Source organism: Canis aureus, chromosome 34 (assembly GCF_053574225.1).
Source record: "Canis aureus isolate CA01 chromosome 34, VMU_Caureus_v.1.0, whole genome shotgun sequence".
Taxonomy (NCBI): domain Eukaryota; kingdom Metazoa; phylum Chordata; class Mammalia; order Carnivora; family Canidae; genus Canis; species Canis aureus.
In genome coordinates this window covers 18,393,843-18,410,509 of record NC_135644.1, presented here as the reverse complement: position 1 = coordinate 18,410,509, position 16,667 = coordinate 18,393,843, and the positions used below count along the sequence as shown (strand labels likewise).

General features: G+C 34.6%; 1 protein-coding gene and 1 long non-coding RNA gene across 3 annotated transcripts in view; one reads left to right on the top strand and one right to left on the bottom strand.

Annotated features, from left to right (window-relative positions):
- The window catches only part of B3GALT1 (beta-1,3-galactosyltransferase 1), a 503,452-nt gene that overhangs the window by 195,533 nt on the left and 291,252 nt on the right, over positions 1-16,667 (top strand). The window lies entirely within an intron of this gene.
- Positions 1-16,667, bottom strand: part of LOC144304969 (uncharacterized) — a 45,003-nt gene that overhangs the window by 11,382 nt on the left and 16,954 nt on the right. For both annotated transcript variants that reach the window (XR_013371976.1, XR_013371975.1), the window contains exons 2-3: positions 8,540-8,585; positions 1,744-1,842 (exon numbers count right to left, since the gene is read on the bottom strand). This is a non-coding gene — a long non-coding RNA (uncharacterized LOC144304969). The remainder of the gene's footprint in view (positions 1-1,743; positions 1,843-8,539; positions 8,586-16,667) is intronic.

Below are 16,667 nucleotides of genomic sequence, written 5' to 3'. Positions count from 1 at the left end.
TGATTCCAATTACCTTCAGAACTAGTTTCAAACCTTACTGTGCTATCCAAGGCCATGCTTACCACTCTAATCTTGAATTCTGACCAAAGCATCAGAGTAGGCTTAAATTCCAGTTCAGTAATTAGGTAGCTGGCTCACGTGTGGCAAGTCATTTTGTCTCTGTGGGCCTATGTTTTCTCATTTGTGAAATGTTGGAAATAATAGTACTGTTAATGAGAAGGTATTATTGATGACATTGAATGAGGTAGCGTATGTAAAATGCTTAGAACAGTGCGTGGCATGAAGGAGAAACTATATAACTTCATCTATTATTATTTTGTTATTGCTGTTATTTTTCAAAATTATTTTTCTATCACAGTCTTATCAAGCCTACGTATAGTTATACTGCAGGTACACTGATCATAGTTTCTGAGCATTCCTTTGTCTATAACTTTCTCCTGCTCTTTATATCATTTTTCAACCCTGTGACCACTCCTCATATGGGTTACCTGCTTGTCTTGGATGCCATCTATGTATTTATTTCTTTGTTTATTTAAGTTTCTTTATTATTATTATTATTATTATTATTATTATTATTATTATTTTAGTAATCTCTACACCTAATGTGGGGCTTAAACTCAGGACCCAGATCAAGAGTTGCATGCTTCTCTGACTGAGCCCGTCAGACACACCCAAATGTATTTATACATATAAAATGTATTGACTGTCTATGCTACAAGATCATAAATACTTTGAAGGAGAAATTGTTTTAGATTTTTAAAAATCTGTGTACCACTAATAGGACAGGAGCCAATATGTATTAGGGGCTTGATAAATAATTGAATAATTGTTTTTGTAAAATGAAGACAAAGAAGAATATTCTCCTCAAATGGGTTTTCTTTTTATTTCTTTTTTTTTTTTTTTATTAAAACATGAAGTTAGCACTTTCTACTTTAAGATGTTATTATTGATGTTTTTTTCTGGCATTTAACAGAGAAATAAAATTACACAATATGCAGAAGGTGACTTCCTTTCAGAGCTAACAGATTAGCAGCAGCAACCCTAGGTCACCTACCGAGTAAGATTTTGTATTTTCTAACGGAGATACTATTTGTTCATAGGAGTTATAAGAAAATCTTCTCAAAGTAAAACAGTTATCAGTCTAGAAAGAGTTAAATAAACTGCAGATTTTATACTGAAGTAATTTCTACTGTTAACCAATTCTCGCCAGTTAGTATACTGCCCATATAATCAAGAACTGCTTTTCTGAAGTTTTATATGCACTTTTTATTTTCTTTTTTATAAGTAAGCTTCTTACTTTTTCATTGATTTCCGTTATAGTACGAAGAGCAGTGGTCCAGAAACAACCCATGAATTACATTATCTAATTTAATTAAGGTGAACTGGAAGTTTCTCTAAAGAGTCAACAGTCACCAGGCAACTAAAAATGAAACTTTAAACTAGTTTTGTAGTGGACACAAGCTTCTGCCATTTACCATCATTATCCACTCTACATTCCTTAACAAAGATTTATGAATAATTCTACAAATACCTCGATGCTGGGTTTACATAAGCAATGCAGGCATTTCAAAATGTTAGTCTATTGCATAGTCCCAAACAATCTTAGGAGAAAATCGTTATCTCTAATTTTATGAACCATACCTCCAATTGTGTGGCACTCAAGTCTATAAAAACTATCTTATTATACCAATATAATCTCATTTGATCCAAGTATCTGGGAACTCTCCTTGCTATTGGACTTACTGGTCAGAGGATACAAAGTGCTCCCCCTTCAGTAGAACTTTGATCCTAAGTGACTTTGCAGGAAAAGATAAGTTCCTAGGGCAGGGAGAAAGTTTACGTCTGTAAGAAAAGACAAATCAGGCATTAACTCTTTCCTTCAAGTGCATAGTACCATGTTGACACACCAGGAAATGCTGACAAGTGGAAAGTGAAAAATTGACTGATGGACTGCAAATCATATGAGATTTTGTTCTGGATTTTCATCTGAATATAACAGACACCCATCTTTCAAACAGAGATGAAACATGAAAACGGTTCCCAGGTTGCTATGGGCATCCTGAATGCTGAACTATTACCAATCATTTGCTTTACTGTTACCTCTTAGAGAGAGCAAATATTCAATACTCAGTACTTACTTGCTTCATCTCTGTCACATTTTGTTCTAATTTCCCAAAGATTTTTCTTTGCTCATTCAGTATTCTTTAAATCAATTTGTACCTTTATTTCTTGTAAGACTCTAAACTGCATGTGAAAGGGTCTAATAAATTCAGCATCTTTCATTATTACAAGCCTTTTGCTGGAAAGGATAAAATGAGTAGTATGAATTTACATTAAGCTTAAGAAAATAATTTTCCATTTGCTGGTTTTTGAATACGTAAATAGGAATCAGCTAAATTGGTTAGAATATGGTGCTAATGAGATTAAAATTGCAGGTTTGATTCCCATATAGGCAATTAGTCTTATGTGGAAAAAAGCTATTCAAAGGCCAGAATTTTGATCCCCAGTGGAATTCTTATGAAAGGAGAACAAGTTATGAGTTGTAAAAGATTCATGGCAAAGCAAGTTTGGGCTAAAAAAGAAAAAAAAAACATAGTAAGACTTAAAATAATTTAGAGCACATAGCTTGTTAACTGGACAATAGCATTATCATTTTACATAAGGATATATATTATTATTTAAATGGACACTTCAGTGGAGTGTGGACTCAGCTGATTTCTCCTTTAGCTCCACACTATTGGAAATCACTTAGCATCAATGGAAATACTGAACACAGATCAGAGCTCCAGAATGAAGAGAATAATTCAGAAATGATCCCCTGCTAGAACAATTATTAAAAATTCTTCTTTAATTACTGTATATCTTCTATCAAACTGAGTAATACCAACTTGAAAAATATTTATATTTTCATTAGATACGGATAGTAAGATAAGTACTTATAGTGAATGTTATTTTATCCTGTTTGTTTCTGATATGGCAAATCTTAGCTAATCAACATGGATATTGTGAGTATATTTTATATGTGCCATATGCTTTCTGTGTATGAGCCAGCTGTTGGGGGTATTAATGATAAAATCGAAAAACCTAACCTCATTTTAGGCTTGTTATGAATATATTAAATTAACTTGCAATTATTTGATTTTTAAGTTAAAACTCTCTAGCTTTATTTTAACAGAAATATGTGGTCATTGTAGGGGATTTGGAAAATATATAGAATTTCAGTTAAAATGGGTATATGAAGTATTCATAATCTCAGCCCAATAAACACAACTGTTTCTTTTTATACAAAAAAAGAGTATCAGTATGAAAAAATAGAATCAAATATACATGCAAACCCAGAGTGGTTTATTTTTTTCTCACCATTTTTCTATCAGATGTTCTTCAAATACACTACTTTAATAACTATTCAGTTCCTCTTAGGTATATACTATAATTTAATTAGTATCCAAACCTTAGGATTTATGGTTCTTATTTTTCATTACTAGAAATTACGCTTTAGTGAACATTTTTGTCTACAAATCTGGCCAATGTAGACGAAATAGTCTACTTTGGTTCATTAGATAGTCTTAAGACTGAGGTTGTAGGGTAAACAGTTTGAATATTTACAAGTCTTTTTTCACAAATCAAATTTTTTCTCTCCCCTCTAAATTACCCCAATTTATCCTGCCCCCAGCAGAATATAAGGGCACCCAATTCCTCATGGTCTTATTTACCATATCTACTGTTACCTTTTAAAATCATCAATTGTGGGCAGCCCAGGTGGCTCAGCGGTTTAGCACCGCCTTCAGCCCAGGGTGTGGTCCTGGAGACCTGGGATCGAGTCCTGCATTGGGCTTCTACATGGAGCCTGGTTCTCCCTCTGCCTGTGTCTCTACCCCTCTCTCTGGATCTCTCATGAATAAATAAATAAAAATATTAAAAAAATTAAATCATCAATTGTTAGAATTTTATATAATTCCTAGAATCTGCTTTCCGTTCCCTCCTTTATTTCTAGGCCAATTTATGTTTTAAATAACATGTAATTCAGGTATATTTATTTCATTGCACCAAAACCATACAGTTATTTAGAAAGCTCTATCCTAACCACAAAGTAATATTAGATTTTTGTAAATCTTTGAATATGGATAAATTATCCACATGAGATACATGTATGAAGATTTTAAAAGGTAAAATTGTTAAAATGTTGGCCGAGATATATTAAATGTTATTAACATGGTCATTGTACCACAAAAATGACAGATTGTAATGTGACTTCTACCACAAGATTTCTAGAAAGGAAACAGCAATCTAATGTTTATGAGACAAACTTTTGGTACTTTTACTGAAGAGTAGGGTCATTAAGTATATTCAGCCTCTTGGAGGATAGGTCTGAAAATCTGTTAAGATTCTTTGAGAAGGCAAACAAAATGCACAAATTGTTTTCCATAGTTAATCATATTTCCCAGGTTTGTCTCTTTTACTCCCAGTTTTGCTCTCTTGTGATGAAAAACATACTCCATTAAAAGTACGTAATTACTGTCCAAAGACATATTTGATCATGTTGATTAATATGTGGGATATTTGCAAACATTGGATATTATCAAAAATGCTGCAGTGAGTTTTCATGTGCATGTGCCATTTCCCACATGTACAAAGTATAGCTTATTAGAATTCCTAAGTAAACTAGTAGGTGCATTTTCAGTTGACATATGTTGCCAAGTTGTCCTCTATGACACTTTAGGCCAATCGTACTTTGGAATGTAATCCAGCACTACATTATTTACTTTTTAACTCAAATTGTTCCAGATTTAGCCATGGGGAGCTTTTTCAGTTTGGCTCCTGGGTCCGTTTGACATAGCCCCAATCTTTTGTTTCTTGAGCACATTCTTATTTTCTGATACAAGATGCTCTGGGATCATCTTGTATTTTCCTTGTCCCAGCCTCGAAACAATAATTTTTCCAGGTAGTTTGGTTCCTTCAATAGAAGATACTATCTAAAACTGAAGATCTAGTCACAGAGTATATTTGTTGTTATTGGCGTATCAATGCTTCAAGGTCCTCTGAGTGGACCAAATTAGGTAATATATGTATATTCATATATCTATGATTATTTCTTTATCTGTCTGTACAACTATTAAGTTAAACATGAATTTATGTTCATGTTTCCAGCTCTAATCTGGCAGTGAAGGGTTCGTTCAAGTCTTCCTTTCTTGTTTATCTATTACTTCCCCTCTGACAGTGTGAATATTCTGGCTCTCACTACCCACCATCTGTTTACTTATTTGTTCAACCCCAGTATACATCTAAAGCAGTTTCAAAATTATTAACCTATATCCATATGAGAAGGAAATTTACCAACTAGAATTGTTGCTGTAGTTCTAATTTGCATTTTTAATATTATCCATGAGATTGAAAATCTTTTCATATGTTTAAGAAACCTTTGATTTTGCTTTTCTTTTGAGTGCCTGTTATATTCTTTGTGCATTTGAAAATTGAGTTATTACTAATTCTTATCCATTTGTAATTACTTTTTACATTAAGGAAATTAGCCAGCCTTTGGTCCATGATATGAGTTTCAAATGTTTTTCCAGTTTCTTATTGGGATATATATATATCTCGATGCAAATGCTTTTGTTTTGTGAAGGTGAATATAGCAATCTTGTAGGCCTGCTGTATAAATCTTTTTCTTAACTTATTTTTTTCCACTTAGGGGATAAATTTATGCACAATCCTCTGAATGGTTGAGCTTATCATATTTTTTTTCAAACTGAATAATATAAAAGGATGTTATCACTTCTTCTGTATACCCATATCTTGTATTTTTATGTATGTGTCCAAAAATTTCACTTATGTATGTGAGAACTGGTATTTGGCTGATTTGTATTTTGGTTTTTACTGACTCTGTTCCTAGCAGAATATATCCTAGTAAGAGTATAAATCACTGCAAAGCTATTTTAAAGAAACCTTCTACCAACGTTATAACCAACCTAACTCAAAGCATGTAACGAGATCGTTTCATTTCTACAGGGAAAACATCTGACAGTCTTCATTTGTAAAATTTTCTTCTACACATAATTACTTAATTCTCAGGGCCAACCACAGCATCTTCTGTAAATTAGTTGCTCCTCAATCACGTAATGCAGTTACTCTACTTTATAGCACAGGTCCTATGCCTGTTATGGCACTGAATTTTTATTATAACAGAACTAAGCTGTGGTGAACCAGTGGGAGATTTCTTGTTTGACAAGTATCTTAATACATATTACAGACATATCTTCCACAGTTTTCATTCCATAACTATAATAGATTTTTAAACGTAGTTAATACAAAATAAGGAAATACCTACTTTTTTACATGAAGGGTATAAGCTTTGTTATTTTGGCAACAATTTATGGTATTTATTAATATTTTAGAAAATAAAATAAAGAGAATACCGGTTAGCAATATTTCTACCACCTACAGGTAGTCATTATTAATATTTTATTGTAGTCCTTTCCAAAAATTGTTTTTGAATATACATTTGGATGTACTTTATTATACTATAAAATTTCTAATCAATGGTAAGCAAAGATCATTTGAATACTTCTAAAATATTTCCTTTACATTGAATTTTATCACATCTTATGCATTTATCATAATTTATTTAATCATATCCTATGATTTGATATTCACATTCTTTTTACTTTTCTATTTCTGATTTCTTTGGGAGAAATTCCCAAGTGTGAAATTGCTGTGGTCAACTGTATGAAAGATTTATGTCCTTTGATACAGCCTACAAGATTTTATTCCTTCAAAAATTTCGATTTGCAATCATACTAATGGTTTTTAAAAGGTGTCCATCTCACAATACTCTCAGTGTTATGATCTTGAAAAAGTCTAGTGTACATTTTATCACTTTTTCCTACAAGAGCTTCAGTGTTTGGTTGATTTTAATCCTTTTTCTTCATACTGAGGATATTAAATATTTGCTATATTTGATGTAAGTCTTCATTTTTTGATTTACACCTTCACTTTATAAGAGTAGAAAAAGAATGATAAATTTTTGATGACTTTTCAAACTAAAACTGAAGATCATATTTTATCATTTAGTAATAAAAAGATTCATTTATTCAGATGAGTTCAACTGGCAAACTAATTGACTTCCTTTTCACAAAACCGTAAATAATAGAACTTTATTTGCAAACTTTTGTTTGGATGAATACAGGTGTATTCATCCAAACAAAATTGATTTGACCTCATATTCCATAATGCTTTATAACACAATAATAATTGTAATAGTGTTCATTTGCATATAATTTAAAAACTAGTTTTCATTCAAACACCCATCCTATCCCCTGCCTATCCTTGTTGTGGTTTTTCATCTAATAATTGAAGAAATCTAGACATTATAAGGTCAAGTGGCTTTCAGGATTAGCTGCATATGTAGTGGCAATACCAAATTTAGAACCTGAAGTCTGCCCACTCAAACCAGAAAAAGAATATTTTTAAAGATGTGTGTGTGTAAGTTATTCCCAGAATTGTTTTTAAAAAGAAAAGAATTCAAAAAATTGTTCTTTTTTTAAGTTGAAGAGGAAACTGGATGAGTATAAAAGATAAGATTAAGTCAGGTAGGAAGTTAGAAAAAGAAAAAGCATGTTGTAAAATACTATATACCATGGAATGGTGGGCCAGACATTTGGCTTTGAGCTTTGTCACTGCCAGCACCAAGAAGTAAGCATGATCTTTCAGTTGTGCTTAGAACATGAGACACGCTGCTTGCTGTGGTCCATGAGGCCAGACAGGATCCAGCCCTTACCCGTCTCTCTAACCCCATTCATTCCAACCCTCACTGCACTATCACTGTTCTGCAAGTTCCCGGAGCTAGCCTCGCTCTACTCCAAGACATCAGGTTTTTTTTCCTGTGTTAGGGCTGTGCATTTGCATTTCTTCTATCTGGAGAACTTTATCCTTAGCCCCTATGTATTTGGCTCTTTTTTATCCTTAGATCTGTTTTGTGCCTCTGGAGTCTCTGGCCACAGTCTAAGGGTGCCTCTTCTCCTTCTTGTCATCCACTATCACATTGCCCTGCTCCTGTCTTTCACGGCACGCTCCATAATCAGCTGGGGAGGAACCCGGTTCACTCTTTTTCAGAGACAACATTGATTTCTGTCAAGAGTGTATACACTATAGTCAGACGACCTACATGGAATTCTTTTTTTTTTTTAAGATTTTATTTATTTATTCATGAGAGACACAGACACACACACACACACACACACACACACACACACACACACACAGAGGCAGAGACACAGGCAGAGGGAGAAGCAGGCTCCATGCAGGGAGCCTGATGTAGGACTTGATGCCAGGACTCCAGGATCATGCCCTGGGCTGAAGGCAGGTGCTAAACTGCTGAGCCACCCAGGGATCCCCCCACTACATGGAATTCTACTTGCTGCTCATAGTCGTATGCCAGTAGACAAGTCGCTTACTCTCTCTGTGCCTGAGTTTTTTCACACATCAAATATCTTTGACCAAATACTCTTATATGAGATGAACTACATGAAATAGAACTACATACTTTGTGGAGTTCTTTTGTTGTTAATTCTTCTTTCATTAATGCAGGTCTGTGGAACAAAAGCAGAGTACAAAAGAGAAAATTTATTCCATCATAAGGCAGTAATTGTTGGAATATCTTTTGTTATGTTTTGTTTTTGTTTTCTAAACATAAAGTTCTAGGATTCCTATGAAGTCTCCTGTTTCCAGTCTTGTGCTCCTGACTTCTGTACTTCTGTCTTCTCTGACTCCTTTTACAGGAAAACCCTTACAAAGAGTTGTCTACTTCCCTGTTATCTGCCTTTATGTCTTGATCCCATTTCAATTGGATTTTCTTTCCTACCTTCCATTGAAACTGCTTTAATCAATGTCTCCAGTGGTCTCCAGGAAACCCATATCATAGAGCAGTGTTCAATCTGCTCCTATTTCCCAAGCTGCTCCTTCTTTATTTTTATTACCAGGTTGTTTTTTTTTTTCCCCCTCATCTCCCTAACTCTAAATGCTGGCATATCAAGGGTAGACCTTTGGTTCCATCTATATCTGCAGCTACTTGCTAGGTGATTTCCTTGTCTTAAAATATCTTAAAATACTATCTATACACTGACAACCCTCAAATTGATACTTCTAACTCAAACATCTACAGAAGCCACAGCCTTCACATTTGCTTCCTTGACATCTAATAGACGACCTAAACTCAGTTCATGATTCAAAACTCAATTCATTTGGAAGGATCTCCCTCCTTCCAAATGAGCACCACTAATAGCTGCCCCCATCTCAGTTGGTAGCAGCTCTATCCTTCTAGTAGCTCAAGCCAGAACTTGGAATCTTCCCTGACTTCCTTTTTCTCAGCTGATCTTTTGATAAATTGTTTGGTTATACCTTAAAATATATCTAGAATCCAAATACTTCTCCTTCTATTTTGTTGCTACTACTCTGGGATGAGTCACCACTGTTTCTCACCTGGATTATTTCAGTAGCCTCTCATACAGTCTCCCTGTGTCCTCACAAACTCCCAAGTCTGTGCTTCATATAGTGGCCAAAGCAATTCTTTATTATTTTTTTATATTTTTTTTTATCAAAGCAATTCTTTTAAATCACAGAACAGATTATGGCAGTCTCCTCCTCTTTGCTCTCGGGTGGAGTCTGTGCTATCCGAAATCTTTGCTGTGCCCCATGACAGTTTCTTTGATCTAGTCCCTCTTCACTTCTGCCTCCACTCTCCCTTGTCCACGAAAGCCCATCTAGTCTCTGTGACATTGATTTTACTGTTTTGTGTGCTTAAAACTGTCTTCCTTCAGATATTTGCATAGCTTGCTCCCTCACATATTATACAGGTCTCTGTGCACATATCCCCTCGACATAGGTACAGCCCCCTCTCTACTACACAGTGCTAACTACAGCGGTGCTCATGTCTTTCTCTGTCTCTTGTCTGGGTTTATTTTTGTTTATTAACAGTACCTGGTTATTATGAATTTTTGTTTATTTTTTTTGTATGTTTTCTTCACTAAAATATATATTTTGTGAGGACATAGGAGTTCTGTGATTTCCCAACTCCTAGATCAGTGCTTGGCACCCAAATGGGCCTACTAAACATCTTCTAGAGTAAAGGATGAAAGGATGAATGGCCTCTGTACAGATGTATTATATACATGCTGCTATAATAATTCCTCAAATAAAATCTTAATTTTTTAGTAGACTGACCCATTTTCCTTGCTATTTGATGTTAGTTTTAAGTGAGGCTATGAAACAGCTCCTAAAATTGTAAGAACAAGGGTGGAGGAAAACCCAAAAGCTCATCTGAATCAGCTACCACCCTCTAGCCTGCATAGCACTCAGGCAACCGTCCATCTTTATTGAATGTTTGTCTCATTCTTACTGCTCTTCCAGTGTTTTACAACCTTGATGGGAAACCTTTTCCAATATTTAATTATTCTTTCAATTGAACATCTATTATTTAAGTTAAATCAGATTTGATCACAAAAGTTTAAGCTCTTTTTTGGGGGAAGATCTCCTAGAAAAATAGAAAATTAATTCTGCATACAAAATGCTTAAGCAGATTAGCCTGCATATTCAGCGTAGGCATACATAGTAGGAAACGCTAATGCTCAAATGTTGTTGAATTAATCATATGTGAACAAGAAAGAATTTTTTAGCCATTTTAAGTACTTTAAGGTTTTTATCATGACATCTGTTTTTATTCATTTAGTTATTTTTGTAGTTCAGCTTTATATACTGTGTTTCCTTCTCCTATTAAAAACACAAACACCAAAAGTTCATATAGCAAATGAACATTAACTTTAAAATAATAATCCCAATGTTTTGGACATCAAAAAAATAGTTGATCTCAATGTTGTGTTACAGCTTTAAATAACAGCTCTTCTATTTGGCTTGTGAGGTACTCAACATAAATGTTTGGGGGTAAATTGGGATAGAGATGACAGGGAAAATGAAGGGGGTCAGAGCAGAAAGAAAGGTCATGTCTGGAAATTGATGGTCACTTTCTGTGTTACCTTGAAAAAGATTAAGGAGAGGTTAGAACCTCGTTATAATTCAGTCATTTTATTTTTATTTTTCCATAATGTGTTAAAAACCAAATAAATGATCTGCTATCAGATATGAAGATTTAAGCCAACAGTGAGAATAGGGCTGCTCTTTGGGGACTGCATTATTGAAGCCAGTCACAAAGGCATATTTCCGAGATAGAAAATGTAATGCAGGGATCCCTGGGTGGCGCAGTGCTTTGGCGCCTGCCTTTGGCCCAGGGCGCGATCCTGGAGACCCGGGATCGAATCCCACATCGGGCTCCCGGTGCATGGAGCCTGCTTCTCCCTCTGCCTATATCTCTGCCTCTCTCTCTCTCTGTGACTATCATAAATAAATAAAAAAAAAAAATTAAAAAAAAAAAAAAAAAAAAAAAAAAAAGAAAATGTAATGCAATTATTTTTTCTTCAAATAGTGCATGGCTTACTTCCCAATAAATAAAAAAAATGCACTAAAATAAGAGTAATATATGTTGCTGTAAAAAAAAAGGTAAAAACAAAAAATTCCCCCCAAAAAAGGTAAAGCACCCCCAAAGGTAAAGGTAAAGTACCATCTAGATAGGATTGTTACGAATATTTTTGCACTTCCTAGCTTCCTTCTATGTATATTTTAATATGCTAATGAGAGTATAATATTAATTATACTCTATAATTATGTATCATAGTTTTTATTAATACTATAAGCTATGTCCATTTCTTACAAATGTCTAATTTTCATAATCATACCATAATATCTTATAATATATCAACATTTGTTAAATTTACCTAGCCATTTACTTATTGTGAATATTTTGGTTACTTCTAACATTCAGTTTAATGCTTTTTTGCACAAAACTTTTGAATTACCTTTTTGGGATGAATTATTTTTTTATAAAGAAGAATGTGGAACAAATGTTCTAAAATCTTACCTTCTTTAAAAAAGTTTTAAAAAATTAAATAAATAAAAACTTAACTTCCTACAAGTAAGTGAATGTTTTGCTCTTATGCATTCCTCATAATTTTATTTTAAATTGCTGATTGAATTTCATTGTTATTTTAATTTGTATATTTTTGCTTACTATTGATATTGAACACTTTCTCATGTTTATTAGCCATTTGTGTTTCTTCTTTGGGGACCTTTTCATAAAATATGTTAATTTACTATTTGGGCTCTAGTATTTACATTCTTTAGTAAACAGTTTCTACAGTCAGAACAAAACTAACTAGTCTATGATCTACTTCATTTTTCTGCTAACAGTTTAACTTACATCACAAAATGGTAAAGAAATGTTTAAGGCCAAGTGCTAGATAATCACTTAAAAAATATCCCCTGTTTAGGATGTATTAAAACCCTTTCTAAATAAAATATCATGAATCATTTATTTATAGGCAATACTGATCTACTTAGGTTTATTTTATATGTTAAATCTTTTTTTGTCTGTTGTTTCAAATCAAGTAAAGTTTGTTTCTTTGTCCACACTTCCTATATTTTCTTAATTCACTATGTTCTCACCTATAAACACAAACACACACAAATTTCCCATTCATTTACTTAGGAAAATAAAAAATAGGAAAATTAAAATAGCATTTATACTCACATGTATGTTATGCTTATATATAAAATGCCTATGTTTAGTGTTCTTTTTAAAAATAAAGAGATTATGTTCTGGGGAGAGTGTAAAAGTGAAGATAATGAAATTTTGGAGGATTAGAGAATAGAAAGGAATTTGTTCAGGATTTGCCTTGTTTTTAGGTGGTTAAATATATTATTTGGAAATATTTATGAAGGTGTGCGTTTTTAATTTAAAAAAAACTTATAAGCTATTGTAAAATTAAAAATCTTTTTCTAAATTGAAAAGGTATAAATGGAATGAATATTATAGGGAATGGTTCAAAGAGAGACCCCAAAGTAGTAATTGAGCTGACTCATGAGCTACCTTAAGGACCCTCTCAGTGTCTCTGTTAAGCCACCTATGACACAAACACATAGAGAAAATTAAATTCTACACAGCTACAGTTAAATTGGGTGATCTTGAGGGTAATTTGTGATGTGTTATTAGTACTTCATTCTCCCACAATTTAAGTAATCAAATCCAAACTGGCAAATGTGAGGAATCAGGAAATTAGTATTTCCTAAGGATTTATGATATTCTGTGTTAAGCACTGCATACACTTAAGACATACAGTGGTTCCGAGGAGAAAGTTTTGTTATCCTCATATTACAAAAGAAGAAATTCAGGGAGCATAGATACTTGTGACTATAAAGCTAGCAATTGGGGCAGCCCAGGTGGCTCAGCAGTTTAGTGCTGCCTTCAGCCCAGGGTGTGACCCTGGAGACCGAGAATCAAGTCCCAAGTCAGGCTCCCTGCATGGAACCTGCTTCTCCCTCTTTCTCCCTCTGCCTGTGTCTCTACCTCTCTCTCTCTCACTCTGTGTGTCTCATGAATAAATAAATAAAGTCTTAAAAAAAAAGAACTCTTACAGTTGTTAGAACCAGATTCAAACCCAAGTCTGACTCCAAGGACCATGATCTTTCACAAAACCATGCTATTTTATTGTAGGTTCTATCACACACATCATCAAGGAAACACAGGAAGAAGGGGAAAAAAGATGACTCAACTTTCCCAGATTAAGTAGCTATAGGGTGTAAAGAATCAAAGCAGGAAATTAGAATTATAGATATATTTTGTGTTGCAGGAAATTAGAATTATAGATATATTTTGTGTTGGAGGAGACTTCTATTTGTGGTAGGGATTTATTGGCTCTCAGGCCACAGAGCATGGCTGCACAAGTTGAATTCTATATCTCTAGAAATGTAATGAAAATGCTGCTTCCTTGAGTTCTCTAGTCTCCACCCTACATAGTGCAGCTGCCCACTGTGGGGAAACCATGGCCATCTGGTCTTCGAAGCTATGACATGCAACCTGCAATATAATTCCAGGAAGACAATAGAGGAGGGGATGGGGAATCAGGAAAAATCGAGTTTGGTCAGTTGACTGAATTAATTTAGGGCTAGCATATTTTACTAGAAAGAGGTGGCTCTATCCTTTGAATTTGTCTAGTCTGGGAAGAAGGCAAAAACAAAATAAAAGGCATAGGGATTTGAAGGAGATACATCCCTTGTCATCCCCCCAATATAACCAATGTTATGTTACTTCACAGGAATAAATTTTTGGCATAAATTATGTTTTTACAGCAATTAGATTAGTTAATTTTTCTTTATATTAAAAGAAAGATGCTGTTTATGTCATTTCTCTTAGACAACTTTATTATTATACAGAATAGAATAATAAGAGCCATTTTGAGTCAAAGTATATTTTGCCATTAAAGTGTACAAGGTCTAAAGTCTAGTTTCAGAAGTGTCTCACTCGACAAAATTCGTTCAGTGTAACAGTATTACAATTAGATATTTTCTAAAATGTTAGAAAAGAAGGAAGGAAGGAAGGAAGTATAGGAGGAAAAGAGGAGAAAAAGAAGAAGAAAGATAAGAGGAAAGAATGAAATTAGGGAAGGAGGGAGGGAAAGGGGAGAAGAGAAAAAGAATGACATACATAATAATATTATTTTTAAAAAAGGATTGATTGATTTAGTGTGAGAGGGGCAGAAGGAGAGAATCTTTCAGGCAGACTCCCTGCTGAGTGTGGAGCCAGACATGGGCTTGATCTCATGACCCATGAGATCATGACCTGAGCCAATACCAAGAGTCCAGCGCGTAACCAACTGAGCCATCCAGGCACCCCAGTAATAAAAAAAATTCTCAAAAGGCATCACATCAACTGAGGTATTTGTCATTTAAAATGACATAATTTATGGGGAATATGGGTGGCTTAGGCAGTTAAGCATCCAACTCTAGATTTTGGCTCAGGTCATAATCTCAGGGTCCTGGGATTGAGCCCTGAGCTGGGCTCCACACTCAGTGCAGAGTCTGCTTGTCCCTCTTACTCTACCTCTGCCATGCCCCATGTGTGCTCTCTCTCTCAAATAAATAAATAAAATCTTCAAAAGAAAGTCTGGTTTTCATAAAGCATCCTGCAAAACATTTTGTCCTAAAGTAATTAATTAATGTCCTAAAGTAATTTGTGTGTATCTATATAGATAGATAAATACACACACACACAATCTTATTCATCAGTGCTCTATAAAATCTTCCACCATGTATTTGAACACCCTTCCCTTCCTCCCAATGCCTCAGTCCTCAAGAAAGCAATTATACTGTTAGAGACAAGGATATGTTTTTGTGTTGAGAGGAAGAACAAGAGAAAGGAAGATGTGCAAGAAAAACCAAAACATCTCTCGTCCCTTTTATACAATATTTGTTCCCAGAAGAGTCCAGAAGAGTTAAGGGTCCTTTAGGAACCAATACACCCAGGTCCTTCCTCCCTGCCACCCTAATGCAAGGACTGAGGAAGTAGAAAGTGGCCCAGTCAAGTTGCAGGAAAAATGAGAGTTTTAGCTGCTCTTTTGCCTCAACACTCTGACACCATGTTTTGGGAGGTAAATTTGACCTGCCTATTTCTTGCTAAACTTAGATTTCTAAAAGAGTGAAAAAAGTCCCAGATCCCTGTTGCAAGAACTGAAGGCTGACTTACTGACCAACAAGATAGAGAAAAAATTGTATCTATATATGCAATCTGTCTCTGAGAGAACTGATGAAGATATAGTCGGAAGGGATCCAATCCAAAAAAAGACTTAAAATCTAAAGAGATGGTAGTTAATTATGTATATTCTTCCTTCAATTACCCTTGCCCCCATTTCTGTAAATGGAACAATGATCCAGCGAGTGATTGAAGCCAAAACATCAGTCCAGCAAATTCCTCCTTCCCTCTCCAGGCCCCCACCCCACCCCATTTCCAAGTATCAGCAAATTCTGATCTTTCTGACCTTTCTGACCTCTTCTCGCCACCTATCTAAACTGTTTCCCTGCTTCTGCACCTATTTGAGGTCCAAAGTAATCCAAAATCCACAATTTCTAGCAGTTGGAAGCCCCTGCCAAACATTTTTCTTTCAATTTCTGGATGCTTATTCTGAAGTCAGCTATGCTCCCAGCTTCTTGCCTTTGCAAATATTCTCTGATTCCATGTCATATAAACTCAGATATACAAAGATTTATGCTGTATCTGTATACTGGATTGCTAACAAACAAAAGATTTAAAAAAACATAAATAAAAAGATTTGGCATAGCTGAGTAAACCACACAGGTATATGTATGCATATGAAAACATACCTAGATGTTTTTAAGGTGTGTATAACCACATATATGTATGTTTTGTGCATATACATGTATAAATACATATATTTTAAAAACATATGTATGTTTTTACAGTCTTGCAAATAGTAGGATGGTTGAGGACATCAGACCTGCAGTATTGGTGAGAATACATGAAGGGCGCCGCTTTCGCGTCTGTAAGTGCTGTCTTGCTCTTTTGCTCCTCTGTAGCAGAGTTGACTGCTTAAGACTAACACATTACTGAGTACCTTCCCCTTGAGTCACCCTGGATGGAGCAGTGATCTTACCACACTGTTCACAGAAGGCATCTTTGATTATTTCTAAACTGGGTTTCTACGCTCACCAACATGAAAAATGAGAAAAGAAAATAACTTCAGTTCATCCTTGTATAACCCGAATAGTATTTT